The sequence below is a fragment of the Canis aureus genome, chromosome 6, assembly GCF_053574225.1.
Source record: "Canis aureus isolate CA01 chromosome 6, VMU_Caureus_v.1.0, whole genome shotgun sequence".
NCBI classification, from domain to species: Eukaryota; Metazoa; Chordata; class Mammalia; order Carnivora; family Canidae; genus Canis; species Canis aureus.
In genome coordinates this window covers 10,036,754-10,051,454 of record NC_135616.1, presented here as the reverse complement: position 1 = coordinate 10,051,454, position 14,701 = coordinate 10,036,754, and the positions used below count along the sequence as shown (strand labels likewise).

The following is a 14,701-nucleotide window of genomic DNA, read 5'->3' as shown; positions in this document are numbered from 1 at the left end:
TTATTGGTAGATTACCCTAGCAGCATGGATTTAACATTTACTGCTATTGTTTATTCTACTGGAAAAAACTTCTTTTAAATCTAAAATATAGCTATGTCCAGCTACCCATTCACTCCAATACATTTGTAATGCCTAATACTCAACAAACTCCATGCAAGTGTCCAGGGAAATTAAACATAACTATATATTCTTCGGTGAGCATTGTATTTAATTTTGGTGTTCCTTCCTCAAGCTCCAAATCTAGGAAAATCTTTCAAAACTAGCACAAGTATTAAGTTTAAAAAATAGATGGTTTCACAAATCATTACTACAAGATAGTCAGCAACACAGTTAATTCATATTTGAGTATAACAATATATGGTATACTGTTTTGAAACCCAATTGTAAATCTGTTTCATATTTGGCCACAAGTACAAAAGCTGGACACCAGTGACTAATCATGCTCATGCTCTTAATTTGAGCCAGATTTGAGCTCAGGCACCTTCTGTCTCACTGCTGAAGTTAAGGTGAAGGAAGGTGTCAGCTCCACTTCCCAGGGACTGGCTCAATGGCACAGCCACTAAGACAGGGCACACTTAACACAGCCTTGCAAATAGAATTGAACCCGGGCCACAGATGCTTACCCCTCTACTTAAAGACACAAAATATAGTCAATTCTCTCAACATTACTTTCAGGCATGCAATCAACCATCCCCCTGTATCTTTCAGACCACATGCTTCTTCATTCATGCCTTCACACATTTACTGAACATCTGCTACAAGGATAGGCATTATGCCAGGTGCTGAAAACACTGTAGTGACCAAGGTGGACCTGACCACTGCCTTCATGTAACCTAAACAATAAGATTCACTGAGGGAAGGTTCGAAGGAAAATGGACAACCCTATTCCTTTCCTCTCCACATCTGCAACCTCCTAATACCATCATACTATAATGGTTTGATAGTAACTTCCATAAAGTCTTCTACTAATTTTCCCCCCTAGTGAGTTTGGGTGAGTTTGGTTGCACCAGTCTTTTCTCTCTGACATGATAGTAAATTCCTTAAGGGCAGGAACCCTACAACCATAGATATTTTTATGACCTCCTGTAATATCCAACTGCATTGACCCAGTATTTTTCCTACAAAATGGATAAGATCATATTATCTTCCAGGGAAAAGCAATAGCAAAGGAAAGTTATAGCACCCAGAACCCTGAAGCACAGATATGGTAAAACTTCTCAATGGATCAGGGTGTGATGGTTGGCTTAGTCATGTAACAATTCAACTGACATTCCATATGCACATTAACTGTCAATCAATTCTAGTCCCCCCACCACCCTAATTCCCATCGCCACACTCTTAAAGCATTTAGGAAATCAGTATGGCATGACTTGAGGCCAATGTAGAAGCAGATGTGCTCTCCTTAAAAATCTCTCCCTAAATGGTATTCATATATCATTTGAAAGTCCTGACCCATTCATGCATTTGAGTTAAAGTCCACAAGCATCTTTCTTTGTAAATATAAATATTGGCTATGATAGCTTCTGCTCTTGAATTCTTGTACTACTTTTTGCCCATATTCTCAGAATAAGAAACATTTATTTATTTAAAAATAAATATTTTTAAAAAATCCATCTGGAGGGGACACCTGGGTGGCTTAGTTGGTTAGGAGTCTGACTCTTGATTTGGGCTTGGATTGTGATCTCAGGGCTGTCGGATTAAGCCCCATGTAGGGCTCAAGCAGGAAGTCATCTAGAGATTTTCTCCTTCTCTCCCTCTGCCCCTCCCCATCTCTAAAATAAATAAATAATTTCTTTTTTAAAAAAAGGCATCTTTGGGTACCTGGCTGGCTCAGTCAGTGGAGGATGCTACTTGATCTCAGGATTGTGAGTTCAAACACCATGTTGGGTACAAAGATTACTTAAAATCTTAAAAAAATAATAATGGTAAAAAAAAATTTAAAAACCCATCTTATTCAGGGAGGATTTAAAGAGGATGAAATATGTATGAAATATGTGTACTAATAAGAAAGTGGAGACTAGTGATGAATATGCTGGGTCTAGAGCGAGGCTTCTTGTGCCTGCATTCTGTCTCTATGCGTTGCATAAATTACTTCCTCTGTAATCATGGACAATTCTATGCCTCAGTTTCTGTATCTATAAAATGGGGATAATAATACCATTATATCATGCATTGTAAAAATTAAATGATAATACACATAACATACTTAGCAAAGCACCATGTGTTCAGGCCAGGATAAGATCTCAATATATTCTAGATCTTGTTAAATTATCATGTTTTCCCCTTAGATATATACCAATCTACCCAACTGGTTCTAAAATTATGTAAAACCAATAACATGTGATTGAGTATCTCAAGAATACTGAGTAGCACTGATCAGAAGGAAACACATCGCAACGAAAGAGGAAATTTATGACATTAAGTTAAAAGATATGAAATTGGTGGGGTCCCTGGGTGGCTTAGTCAATTAAGCATCTGACTCTTGATCTCAGGACTGTGAGTTCAAGACCCATGCTGGGCTCCACAGTGGGTGTGGAGCCTACTACAAAAGAAATATATATATATATGAAATTGGCACATGATAAGGTACTTAATATAACTAATCATCAGAGAAATGCAAATCAAAGCACAATTATATTGGGGAAACCTGGCTGGCTCAGTCAAAAGAGCACGTAACTCTTAATCTTGGGGTCATGAGTTCAAGCCCTCATGTTGTGTGTAGAGATTACTTATACAAATAAAATAAATAAACTTAAAAAAAAAAAAAAACACCACCCACCTGTTAGCTAGATTTTTTGTGGTAATTATTTTGCAATACACACAACTATAAAATCAGTATATAACACACCTGAGTTAATATAATGTTTTATGTCAATTAGATATTGATTTTGAAAAATGGGTAAGGGTGGGATATGACAAGTACAAATATTGCTACTTCAAGGAAAGTGGGAGCAGCAATCATCTTATGGTCAATGTTGGGCAGCACATGGGGATTGTATAAATAAGTGCAGAGGCTAGGTATAAAAATAGAGATAAATCATCTCAGGAGTTCCAGATGGAGGAAAGGAGGTAGTATGGAGGTGGGGGGGACACAGGAAGGCAGATATTGGGGAAGATACAGGACTAGGTCCTTGTATTGTGGAAACCAAGGGCCAGGTATGTAGGAGGTGAAACACTTCCCAGGGAGTCAGGGATTCATGGTGACCTTAACAGTTCTTCTTTGTTCCATTCATGATTCAATGTAAAGCTCTAATAATGGTTGAGAAGTATTAAGAGCAATGTGGATGCAACCAAGTTAAGAATGAAAAGCCATATGCTTTTGAGTAAGACTAAACATGATAAAGAACCCATGCAGCCTCCTCTAAAACCCCTGAAAGCACCAATGTCCTATTCAGAAATCTGACTGAAGGCTTCGTCTACCTTATCCAACACTCCTAATTAAACCAGCTTCTCTTCAGATACCAGCATTAAAACCTGTGTCTTATTCAACTGTATAGTTTGCTTCCTTTAATTATTAGTACCACAGCATCATTTCTCATACCAATTTTCATAACAAACATAACAGCATTTCAGCTGAGTCAAGGGACAAACTGGATTTACAGATGCAGCTATAGAAGTACCCATTGTGCAGCCCAGGTGGCTCAGCGGTTTAGTGCCGCCTTTGGCCTGGAGCGTGGTCCTGGAGTCCTGGGATTGAGTCCCACATTGGGCTCCCTGCATGGGGCCTGCTTCTCCCTCTGCCTGTGTCTGCGCCTCTCTCTCTCTCTCTCTCTCTCTCTCTCTCTGTCTCTCTCTCTCTCTGTCTCTCATGAATAAATAAATAAAATCTTTAAAAAAAAAAAAAAAAGAAGTACCCATTGTTAGAAAGTTCCTGACATAAAATGTATTCCAAGTCCCAAGCAACTGCCTTACAATCCACCTTTAAAAGCACCACCTATTCTATATTTATCTATGTGTTTATCTCTTGCTTCATCAAACAGCCCATAAGCACCTCCAAGTTAGGGAAGCTGCCATGTTCATCTCTTATCCCTCTCATGTTTCCTTGACTTTGGGCCAGGCATACAGCCACCATCTTCTCTAGGGAAGAGGACAGGATTCAGATAAGAATTGAGTTGAATGATAAACTAAACCTGGTATCTCCATACCCATTCCTTGTACTTTCTCTTCCTTTATACTACACTTCTGAAAAGAATAGTCTTCAGGACAAGTCACTCAACTTCTCTGATTTAGCTTCCACTCTTTCATCTTGGGGAAATGGTAATTTACTTAACTGATATAAAATGTTGAGGACAGTGTCTGGCTATTGTTAAAGTAGTCCATTATTATTATCTTAAAAAACAGAAGTATAGGGGTGCCTGAGTGGCTCAGTCAGTTAAGTGTCTGCCTTTGGCTCATGTCATGATCCCAGCGTCCTGGGATCGAGCGCCTCATCAGTGAGGTACCTTCTTCTCCCTCTCTTCCCCACTCATGTATCTCTTGCTCTCTCTCTCTCTCTCTCTTTCAAATAAACAAAATCTTAAAAAACACAGAAGTATATGAAATGTATTTATTTCAGAAGATCGTCTGTCGAGATAGGACTATGAGATCATTAATGTTTGAGGTATTATGGATTTTGAGTTCATAGAAATAGAAGACATTAATATAGTGGATTTTGGAAATGATTGGTGTGACATACAAAGAAAACTAAGAAGGGAAAGTTTCAGAGTTTTTATAATCTTGTAAACATAAGAACAAGGTGAGCCACAGACACAGTCGGAGATTAATTAACCAAATGGAGCAGAGAGACTGCTTTCCCATGCTACTGATATCATATTGAGCAAAAACCACATGCAGAGGAAGAGAAAAATAAATGGGACAGAACAACAAGCAGATGGGTTAGGTCCACCTTGGGTGAAGGTTGGAGGTGGAGTAGTGAAGGGGGTTATATAATGAACAAAGAGTGGGACCCAGAGGGACATCCTTGGCTATGATTTGTCAGTTCTTAAATCCTGCAAATCTGCCAGTGCAAGTAAAACAGGTGTTTGGGACTCCACAGACCCTGAGCTTTTCTACTGGGCCTCATCATGCAATGAAAGAAGTTTGGATTATTAGAGCTTTTTCTTTGGGGAGCTTTTGTAAGTTGACTTGGTTTCTGACAATTTTCACAGCTTGACATTTAGATTGTGATCTTTGCTGTCACCAAAGGCCGGAACCCACCTAGAGGGAGTAGGAGGGGTGGACAGGAATCAAGAGTGACTAGGCCTGTTCAATCCAGCTTCAGAGAGAAAAAAGGTTCACTGCTGTCATCCATTTTTATGAAATACTCTGGGATGGTCACAGGTTTCAACTGTAAATTGTAGGGGAAATGTTGACTCCAAGTGGATCCTAAAGTAAACTTGGCCTCCTAATTCATCCTTTCTGATTATTGATATGTGACCATCCCAGGTCCTTATGGCAAATGTAATGTCTGACATGATCTTGTTGTGCCAATGTTCAATGTCTCATTACAAAATAATTTCATACTACAAATACAACCTTTTCTTCCAACCTTTTCTTCCAAATCTTAAAAAAATAAAATAGATAAAACATTTTTGAAACACACCACCTTAAACTGTACAGATCTATGATCAGAGAGGGAGGCATTGATTAAATCTCATTTAATTTTGGGCATGTACCAGGTCTTTATCAAAAGATGCTCCACTTCTCTGAGTGTATTCTTCTATTTTTGGTAACAAGTTATTATAGCAAAGGTGCCTTTACTTTACTCAGTGGAGGGTGGGAGTGGGTACTAGGGTTTCCAATGCTTTACCACCACATTAAAATAGTAAGTGGAAAAAAAAAAGTGGGTGTCACGATATCAAATCCTAACCTATAACATGAGCCAGGAAAGCCTGTGTCACATCACTACATACATGTCATACAATAGGCATAACCAGAGCACTTTTTAACCAAGGACCTAAGAGGGTTTTAAAAAGACTAAATTGTGAAAATCTCAAAATGGCTTTTAGAGGTAGTGTTATTTTTTTCTAGAACCTGCAACATAATCAAGTTAATGAATATATAATTTCATCCTGTGTCTTTTATATATATATATATATAATTCATATATAATTTATATATATTTTTTCTTACTATATTATTTTCCAAGATGAGTTAAAACAGAGGATAAAATGAATAACTACGAATAAATTGAACTTCATTTTATTGATTCAAGATCACCATTAAATATTAATGAACATGAAGGTGTTATTGCTGATTTTGTCAACAACCATCACTCTGAATGTGTGAAAATATCCTCTAACAAAAATATTATAGATTTTCTTCATGTAAATGTGTTGTGTTTTTCCTAATCATTTTGTCTCCAATGAATATTTATAAAATGTCTTCTTTTTGAATCTCCTTGTAATTTTGTATGTATATTTCTTGTGGAAAAATAATAGACCACAAATCACAATAAAAATAACCTGTGAATGCTAATATTCACCCAGCAGATTGGCAAAAAATTAAGAAGATTGGTGAGACTAAGTATTGGCAAAGATTGAGAACACTGGGGACTCTTATGTACCACTTGTGGGATTCCAAATTGGCACTGCCACTTCCTAAAACAGCTGGGTATTATGTTGAAAAACTGGCACATTGCATAGCCCAGCCTCTAGCACAGATTTATCACGAGGCATGCATAAGAATGTATGTGGCAGACTGGTTGGTAAGAGCAAAAACAAACAAACATACAGACAAAAACAACTATCTAACAAACCAAACACAAAAATGGATGGAATAATCATAAGCCAGAATTTGTACAGGACTGAAAAGATATTAACTGTATTTCAGCATGAATGGATTTTTGAAGCATACTGTTATAAATTTTAAAAAAGCAACTTACAGAAGAATTTGAATATTTTGCTGCCATTTTGACAAAGTTCAAAAAAGCAAGCCAAAAAAAACAGATTGTTTAGGAGTAAGGCATGTAATGGTAAAAGAATAAATGGCAAGAGAATGATAAGAAGGAAAAGCTTTGGAGAATAGTTCATTGTGGAAAATGAAAGGGGACCAAACATTAGGAAATCAGCACATGGAGTGATGATGATATTATCATCACGGCAGCAGGTTGGTGGTATCCTATTTTGCATAAAGAGGTCCTTCTGTTGGGGCACCGGTGGCTCAGTCGGTTAAGTGTCTGACTCTTGGTTTCAGCTCAGGTCGTGATCTTGGGGTTGTGGGATGGAGCCCTGTGTTGGGCTCCGTGCTTGGCCAGTAGTCTGCTTGTCCCTCTCCCTCTGCTCCTCCCCAGCTTGTGCACCCTCTCTCTGTCTCTCTTTCTCTCTCAAATAAATAAAATCTTAAAAAAATAAAATAGATAAAACATTTTTGAAACACACCACCTTAAACTCAAATATTTCCTTTAAGCACGTGCATTTTATCCCTGAAAAGCAGTACTTACTTCTCCCATATTAAGAGTTCTGATTTCCAGTTCTGATAACATCATTAATAGTTTTGAAACCTTGGGGGCATTAGTGAATCTCTTCAGGAATCCTCTATTTCCAACCTGAAAATACAGGTCCTAGGTAACAATCCTTGAGGTTTTTTCTAGAGAATATATTTTATGTATTTTTTATATATTCTTTAGAAAATATATTAGAATATATATTATATTTATAATTCTATAAATCACTGAGCCTTCTACTCTAGACAAAATCCAGTCTACCTGAATTCAATTCTGGAAAATAAGCCCACAAGAAGTTAATCAAATGTAGGAGCATCCACATAGGCCTTTTCAAACGTGAAGTTATTTAACTGCACCACACTGCTAATTTCCTCTCCTTTCCTGAGCTCTGCCATTCTAGGATTTAAATTTTTCAACAGCCACATGAGGTGGCTTCTCCCTTTGGAAATTCAGCAAAACCAGATGGAGATTCTTTTTTTCCGTACAGTTCAAGCTAAGATTTGACTTTAAAATCAAAGGGGGCATACAGCTTTATAGAATCAAAACAACACCAGACTGCATATTAGAAGCCTACTCCTAACCTTGGCTTTGACATTTACTAGTCAGGTAACTGTGGTGAAGTCATTTAACTTCTCTAGGTCTCAATTTATTCATCTGTAATAAGGTGCTGAAAATGGACTAAAGCTCTCTGGAAACATTTTCTGTTCCAGCATAGTATAATTCTACATAATTTCAGTTTGTTCTTGGGAGCTCTTTTTTTGACTTAATCATCAACTCTTTAACAAAAAGCATTCAAATAGCTTGTAGGTATCAGTTACCAAAACCAAACTTCCAAAAACCACCTAGTTCTACCAGGAATACCATGTTTCTGAAGAGGTTAAAGGGAAATGGCTATATATGACAGATACACATAAAAAAAATCCTCTAATTCATGTGTTAACCTAACATTTACTAATATACTAGCCACTGTTCTAGCTTCTATATATATAGCAGCCCTCACAGAGCTTAGATTCCTGTCCCAACCAAGGAAGTAAGTATGCTAAAAGACACTGCAGTGTACAGAGGAAGGATCATTCTCCTCAGTTTGACCATTTACTCCAGAGTCATCACCAGAACCTTAAAGCATCTTACCTATTAGAGATTTGAGGACATAATCCCCCTTTACACATCTACTTGACTCTCATCTATTCCCTCTTCGGTCACTTCCAAAATATGCTAGTGATGAAATCCAGATGGGCTCTAGAAGAGACAATTCTGCTAATTAATTAATTATATTTAAAAATCACTGATTCTGGCCAGCTCGGGTGGCTCAGCGGTTTAACACTGCCTTCAGCCCGGGGGCTGATCCTGGAGACCCGGGATCGAGTCCCACATCAGGCTCCCTGCATGGAGCCTGCTTCTCCCTCTGCCTGTATCTGCCTCTCTCTCTCTCTTTCTGTCTCTCATGAATAAATAAATAAAAAATCTTTAAAAAAAAAATCACTGATTCTTTGCAGCATAATACTAATAAAATCAAACTCTTTAGTTTATGCTCCCAAACTTCTCTAGGATCTATGTCTGGCCACACACCCTATGCTTCAGTTACCACAAATTACGCACTGCCTAAATATACTCAGCCCTTTCATTCTTCACTCAAACCTTGAATGTAACTTCTCCTTCAAAGCCCAACCCAGAAGGTAACTCTTTCATAAAGTTTTCTCCATCCTATTTTCTAATTCATGAATTAAAACCTGTTTATTACCCCCAAAGTATTATGTCCTTATACGATAGCATTTTCCTCCGCTGCTTCGTATCCAAGATGCTCATCTACATATGTCTCTCCAACAAGAATGTTATGCCCTATCTTAACTCTTGCCCCATGGAATCTGCAAGCATAATAAATTAGTTGTTTTATATCACTGTTTTGTAGTGACTGGTTAAGCAACAAAAGATAACTGAACTAACTTTCTACCTTTTCCTTTCTCTCGTTTTGTTTTTTGAGCTATACTGTCTTCTGAACTTCTTTCCTAAGCCTTTATTCTTCTTGAATCTGCCCAAATTAGATGTGTCTCTATTCTAGTCTACACATCAGTCTCTTTCCTTTTTTCATGCAGCTAGGACTCCATCCCCCAGTTCACCATCCTTGGGTCCCCCATACTTAGTGTTTGTTCCCACAGTGTCCTGTCATATTTCCTACTCCCAACCTTCTTTCAGGGGAAGAATGCTTCTTCGGATGGTCCTGTAAGAAGCTGGATCTTCTCAACCAGGTCATGGTTGCTCATTGGGAAACTAGCATGGTGGCAACATTTTGCAACCTGTCATAATAGGTGTTTTGCAACATGTCATAATAGGTACACATGAGATAGCCAAAGGAAGTGGTATTGTAAATCCTTCCAGGTAAGCTGCAGAAGCCTCCATCTGTCCTGAACACTGGTAAGAGGACTGCCTTGCGCTCAACCTCTGATGGAGTCCCACATGGGGCTCCCTGCATGGAGCCTGCTTCTCCCTCTTCCTCTCTCTCTCTCTCTCTCTCTCTCTGTGTGTGTGTGTGTGTGTGTGTCTCAGAAAGAAATAAATAAAATCTAAAAAAAAAAGGACTTCCTTGCAGGAAAGGATGGCCTGAGGGGAGGAAACCACAGGGGCAAGACTTAAAGAGAAACATGACATCATTGACATCATTTAGGAAATGACAGAGAAGATGGCCTGAGGCATAAAACCACATGACAGTAGGCAAGTGTTAAGAGTTAAGGCCAGAAAATAACACTTGACCGGGTTATAACAGCTCAAATGCCACACTAAGTTGCAACTTTATTTTACAGGTCATGGAGGGCTAGACATCAAAATGATTTCATTTGGAAAGTTGGCTAAATAAAAACATTTCAAAATGATTTATCTAATATTACTTCAGAGGGCAGTTTGGAGGAGGGTGGGAGGCAACCTAGATTAGACATTAAGGAGTCTCTTAGATTAGCAGAGAAAAGAGATGACGAAGGTGACCAGGTAGGCTGAGGTTCCCAGGTTGTGGAAGGGAAGTTTATTTGAGAGAAAGGTAGGTAGTTGGTAGAATTTGATGAGTGAACGTGAGGAAGTGAAAGTGGAGGCTACCTCATTTTGACTTACTTGAAGGCTACCTCAGAAACTGTCTCAGATTTCTGGCTTGTGTAACTAGATGTATAAGGTACATGAAATGCAAAATAGTCACATAAAAATACTGGCAAAGAATTCTAAATAATGGAAAGGTAGTACAGTACAAAAGAAAAAGAGAGAATAGGGCTCAGGAAAGATAATTCCTACCGTCCCAGAAAACGCTGTACAAGATAGAAGAGAGTGGAAATTTAAGTAGAGGAGTTAAAAATGGTCACAAAAGGGCTGGCCATATTCAGTCATCTGTCAATCCCCACACCACTGGAGGGAGGGCACTGATGTGAGAGTACCATGATTTAGCTGCATCGATAATTTAACTCTGGAAAGGGTTTTGGTAATATTTGAATGCAATTGCTCCAGATGCTCTACAAACTCATGAGTCTTTAATAACAGTAATAAAATCACTCTACAAAAATGTAATTCTGAAGAAATGGAAGCTGCCTAATTTCTGAATTCTTTTTTTTATTTTAACTCCCCTCTCCCAGTACATGAAAAGATTAAACTGCATAGCCCCCAAAGCAGGGTTAGCAACAGGTCACAGCTTCAGAAAGTGAGGCCAGGGAAGCTGAGGATAGCCTATAAGTGCACAAATAACTTCAGGGGTTCTCAGTAGCTCAAAGCCAAGGAGGTGCACATGGGGGTATCATAATTGAGGTGTTTAGAAATGAGTAGACTATAACAAAAATGGCCAATACAATCAGCAAAGAAGTGCAAAATGTAAAAGATTATTTTGGTAGCAAAGAAAAGGTCAGGAGCTCAGAGAAATATTCCTGTAAGTAGTCAGGGTAGCAAGTCCCCAGGGAAATGGTAGACAAACATGTCCAGGTTAAGGAGACTGTATTAACAAGCTCTTGTTTCAAGCAGTGATCTGTTATATGTTTTCTTCTTATAAAAAGAGCCAGTTCCCAAGCATTACTGTCTGAGACCTACAGGCAGAGACATACAAATAGCAGTACCTGGCTGGAGGTGGCAACCTAATGGCCAACGGTTCAGTTTCTGATTCGTTAAGTCCTAATTAGGCCCAAATATTTGCATTTCTAACAACTTCCAGATGATGTGATGCTGCTGGCCTAGAGATCATATTGTGAGAACCACTGCTAATGGCCATCCAGGTTTATTCCTAGACGTGCCCCAGATTCATGTGACAAGCTTGGTAAATGCTCATACCTGAACCTAACCTAGAGATGGAGATTGAGGCAGTCTAGGATAGAACCTGAGATCAGTCTTTTTTTTTTTTTCTTTTTCTTTTTTAGATGATTCCAATACCTAGGCAAGGTCGATGATTACGTGGACCCATAGAGTTAAATGATGGCAAATTAATTCTTAATTTGGATTCGGCAAGGCAACTTTCTGAAGGGGAGCTAGCTTCTTTCTTTAGGCCTATAAGTTTAAATTCATGAACTCTAATCATGATCATGTTTAACTAAAGCACTTTACTAACAGTTCCTATTCAATCAAAGTCCAATTTATGCCAATAAAGTATTTTTTTTATGCCAATAAAGTATTTAGGGAATATCATCAATAATTTATAAACCATTATAAAAGGTTCAATTTATCTTTAGGCAACAAAGAAACAACCTCTAACAATGGAAGGAAGACTTTGGTTTTCTCCATCCATGTCACCAAGACATAGAAGAAAAACAATTTTTCCAAAACAATAATAAAGCAGCCAAGAGGAAAATCCAATAAAGTTGCCGAGAAATGACAGTGCTCTAGGAACAGATGGACTGCTTCATTTCTGAAATCTTATGAAGAATATCGACTGACTGAAACATTGACAAAGATTTTTTTAATGCAACTTTAGAGACAGGGAAAATAATCAGGTCCCTTATTAACATGCAAGCTGGGTGAGATGCTTGAATCTTGAGATAACATTTGCAACCTCTTTTGCATTTTTCAGAATTACTAAATAATTTATCAATTAACAAGATCTAAAATAATATACCATACTAGTATGATCTTGATTTTTGTTTAAAGCCAATTTCCCTTCCTTGCACAGTAATTATGGTTTTAAAATTATCAAATACTGAAATGGCATTTCTATTTGCTTCTTAGAACCTTTGAATTGCCCACTTCATATAGTTGGAAGATATTTTGAGGTAGAGAAACAGGAATTATCAGGGAGAGGGTATTTATTTCCTTTCACTAGGGCTAATTTTTGTCATCAATATAATGGACTGTCCCCTTCAAAAAACAACTCAAGAGCTTACATGGCTTCCTTTGGAAGATTTACTTACATACCACCTCTTCTGGTTCTACCAGTATCTCTTGTGTACTTACTACAACATATTGCTGAATTTTGCTTATATACTGGTTTCTCCAGGACCTGGTACTTTTCTACCGCAGTATCAAGCATAATACGTGGCAAAAAATCACCAATAAATGTTTCTGAAATATTAGACTGATGGTAGCACCTAATAGGTCCCACATCACTTTAATTCCCTATTAAAAATCATTCTAGCTGTGATGTTTCAGCCCATGATCCTTTAAAGTAGTCATAACTTTTATTTATTCATTCTTATTAGTATTACATTCTTATTACATAGCAGTAATGCTTAAAGCCTAGTTCCATCTGATGGATTAAAAAATGATTCCAGAAATTATGAAGAATAACGTATATCTTTCTGTAGGATTTCTACATAGTGTATGATATAGAAAACTTCTACAAATCCTTCTTAGACATTTAATTCCCAAGATTTTCAATCCACACAACTGTTTAAAATATCTCATGCTCCCTCCCAGTGCTCACTTACTCCCAATACCACCCCTTACTTACTCCCCAACACCACCCCATTATTTACTTCCAACATCACTCCATTACTGACCCCAACCCCACCCCATTACTTACTCCCAATACCACCTCATTAGTTATTCCCCAGGACTCCCCCATTACTTATCCCCAAAACCACTGCATTACTTACCCCCAACACCACCCCATTGCCCTCATCCTCCCATTGTCCCTTCATCACATTTATCAGGCTCCTTGTCCAAAAATATATCCCATAGTTACCCAAAGAAATGTAGTTCAGCTTCAGCTTCCTTTGTTACACTTACTACCTACTAGTTTACATAAAACATACTCAATCTTCCTCCACAGGCTTCCTAGCGTTTCAAAATTTAACTGCTGGGTCTCTAGCCAATTCATCATTATAATCACATGATTTGTAAAGTCATTCAACTTCAGTGTATATTACATATTTCACTGAAACTTCCACAGAACACCAGTCTTATCTAAAATTACAGTGCATATTAGTATTTTTAAAGAACTTCAAAATCACATGATCATCCCTGTCAGTTGACAAAAGGATAAACAGACCTTGAAAGAGGTGCACATTACATGCCACAGAGCACTGCTTTTGGCAAGGTAATGGTAGGAAGAGAAGGAGCTTCCTGTGAATTGCCATAAAAGGCTCAGTAAAGAGCTATAGCACTTCTTTCCCACCACTTTCTTTGCATCATTGATCCCCATCTCTGAGAAACCCTCCTCCCCTGATACTCACTTGCTGAGTTAGTGACCCTGTGTAGTACTGCCTCAGCAACATCTAACACCCCATCATCCTAATAACCTCAAAGAATTGAATCCTATTAACCTTCTTTCTCATTAGTCTGTGAGTTCACTGAAATAGGGATGATTCTATTTTTGATGATGAGTTACAAACAACTCAAAAGGAGTTGACATATTTGTAGGACTCAGAGTTAAAAACCAAAACTTTAAACTCCATTTATTCAACTAATGATGACATAAACTTTGTATTCAAACATGCCTTGTTATTATAAGCAAGAAATTTAAATTATTGAGTTCTTGCTTCATATTCCTTTTCTGGAAGAACTTTTATTAAGAAACAATATTTGACAGGGGCACCTGGGTGGCTTGAGTGTCTCCCTTTGGCTCAAGTTGTGATCCTGGGGTCCTGGGATTGAGTCCCACATCGGGTTCCCTGTAGGGGCCCTGTTTCTCCCTCTGCCTGTGTCTCTGCCTCTCTGTGTCTCTCATGAATAAATAAATTTTTTTTAAAAAAGAAGCAATATTTGACAAATATTTATTAAGAAATTCTATGCTAGAATGCTGAGAAAGAGAATAATGGGGATAGGTTGAAGTATTTTTCAAATGTAGTCATAAGTGGCATTAATGAGGAAAAAAAAAGCAGTCATGTG

General features: G+C 37.9%; 1 protein-coding gene and 1 long non-coding RNA gene across 5 annotated transcripts in view; one reads left to right on the top strand and one right to left on the bottom strand.

Annotated features, from left to right (window-relative positions):
* The window catches only part of DLGAP1 (DLG associated protein 1), an 875,942-nt gene that overhangs the window by 844,752 nt on the left and 16,489 nt on the right, over positions 1-14,701 (bottom strand). The window contains exon 1 of one of the 4 annotated variants that reach the window (XM_077900123.1): positions 9,607-9,680. The exons of the other annotated variants lie outside the window; for them this stretch is intronic. The gene's annotated coding sequence lies outside the window, so the exon portion shown is untranslated. Of the gene's footprint in view, positions 1-9,606; positions 9,681-14,701 lie in introns of those variants that run through there. 4 annotated transcript variants of the gene reach the window in all.
* Positions 9,759-13,013, top strand: LOC144315495 (uncharacterized). Its single transcript, XR_013381215.1, has 2 exons — positions 9,759-9,835; positions 12,109-13,013. It is a non-coding gene; the product is annotated as an uncharacterized LOC144315495 (long non-coding RNA).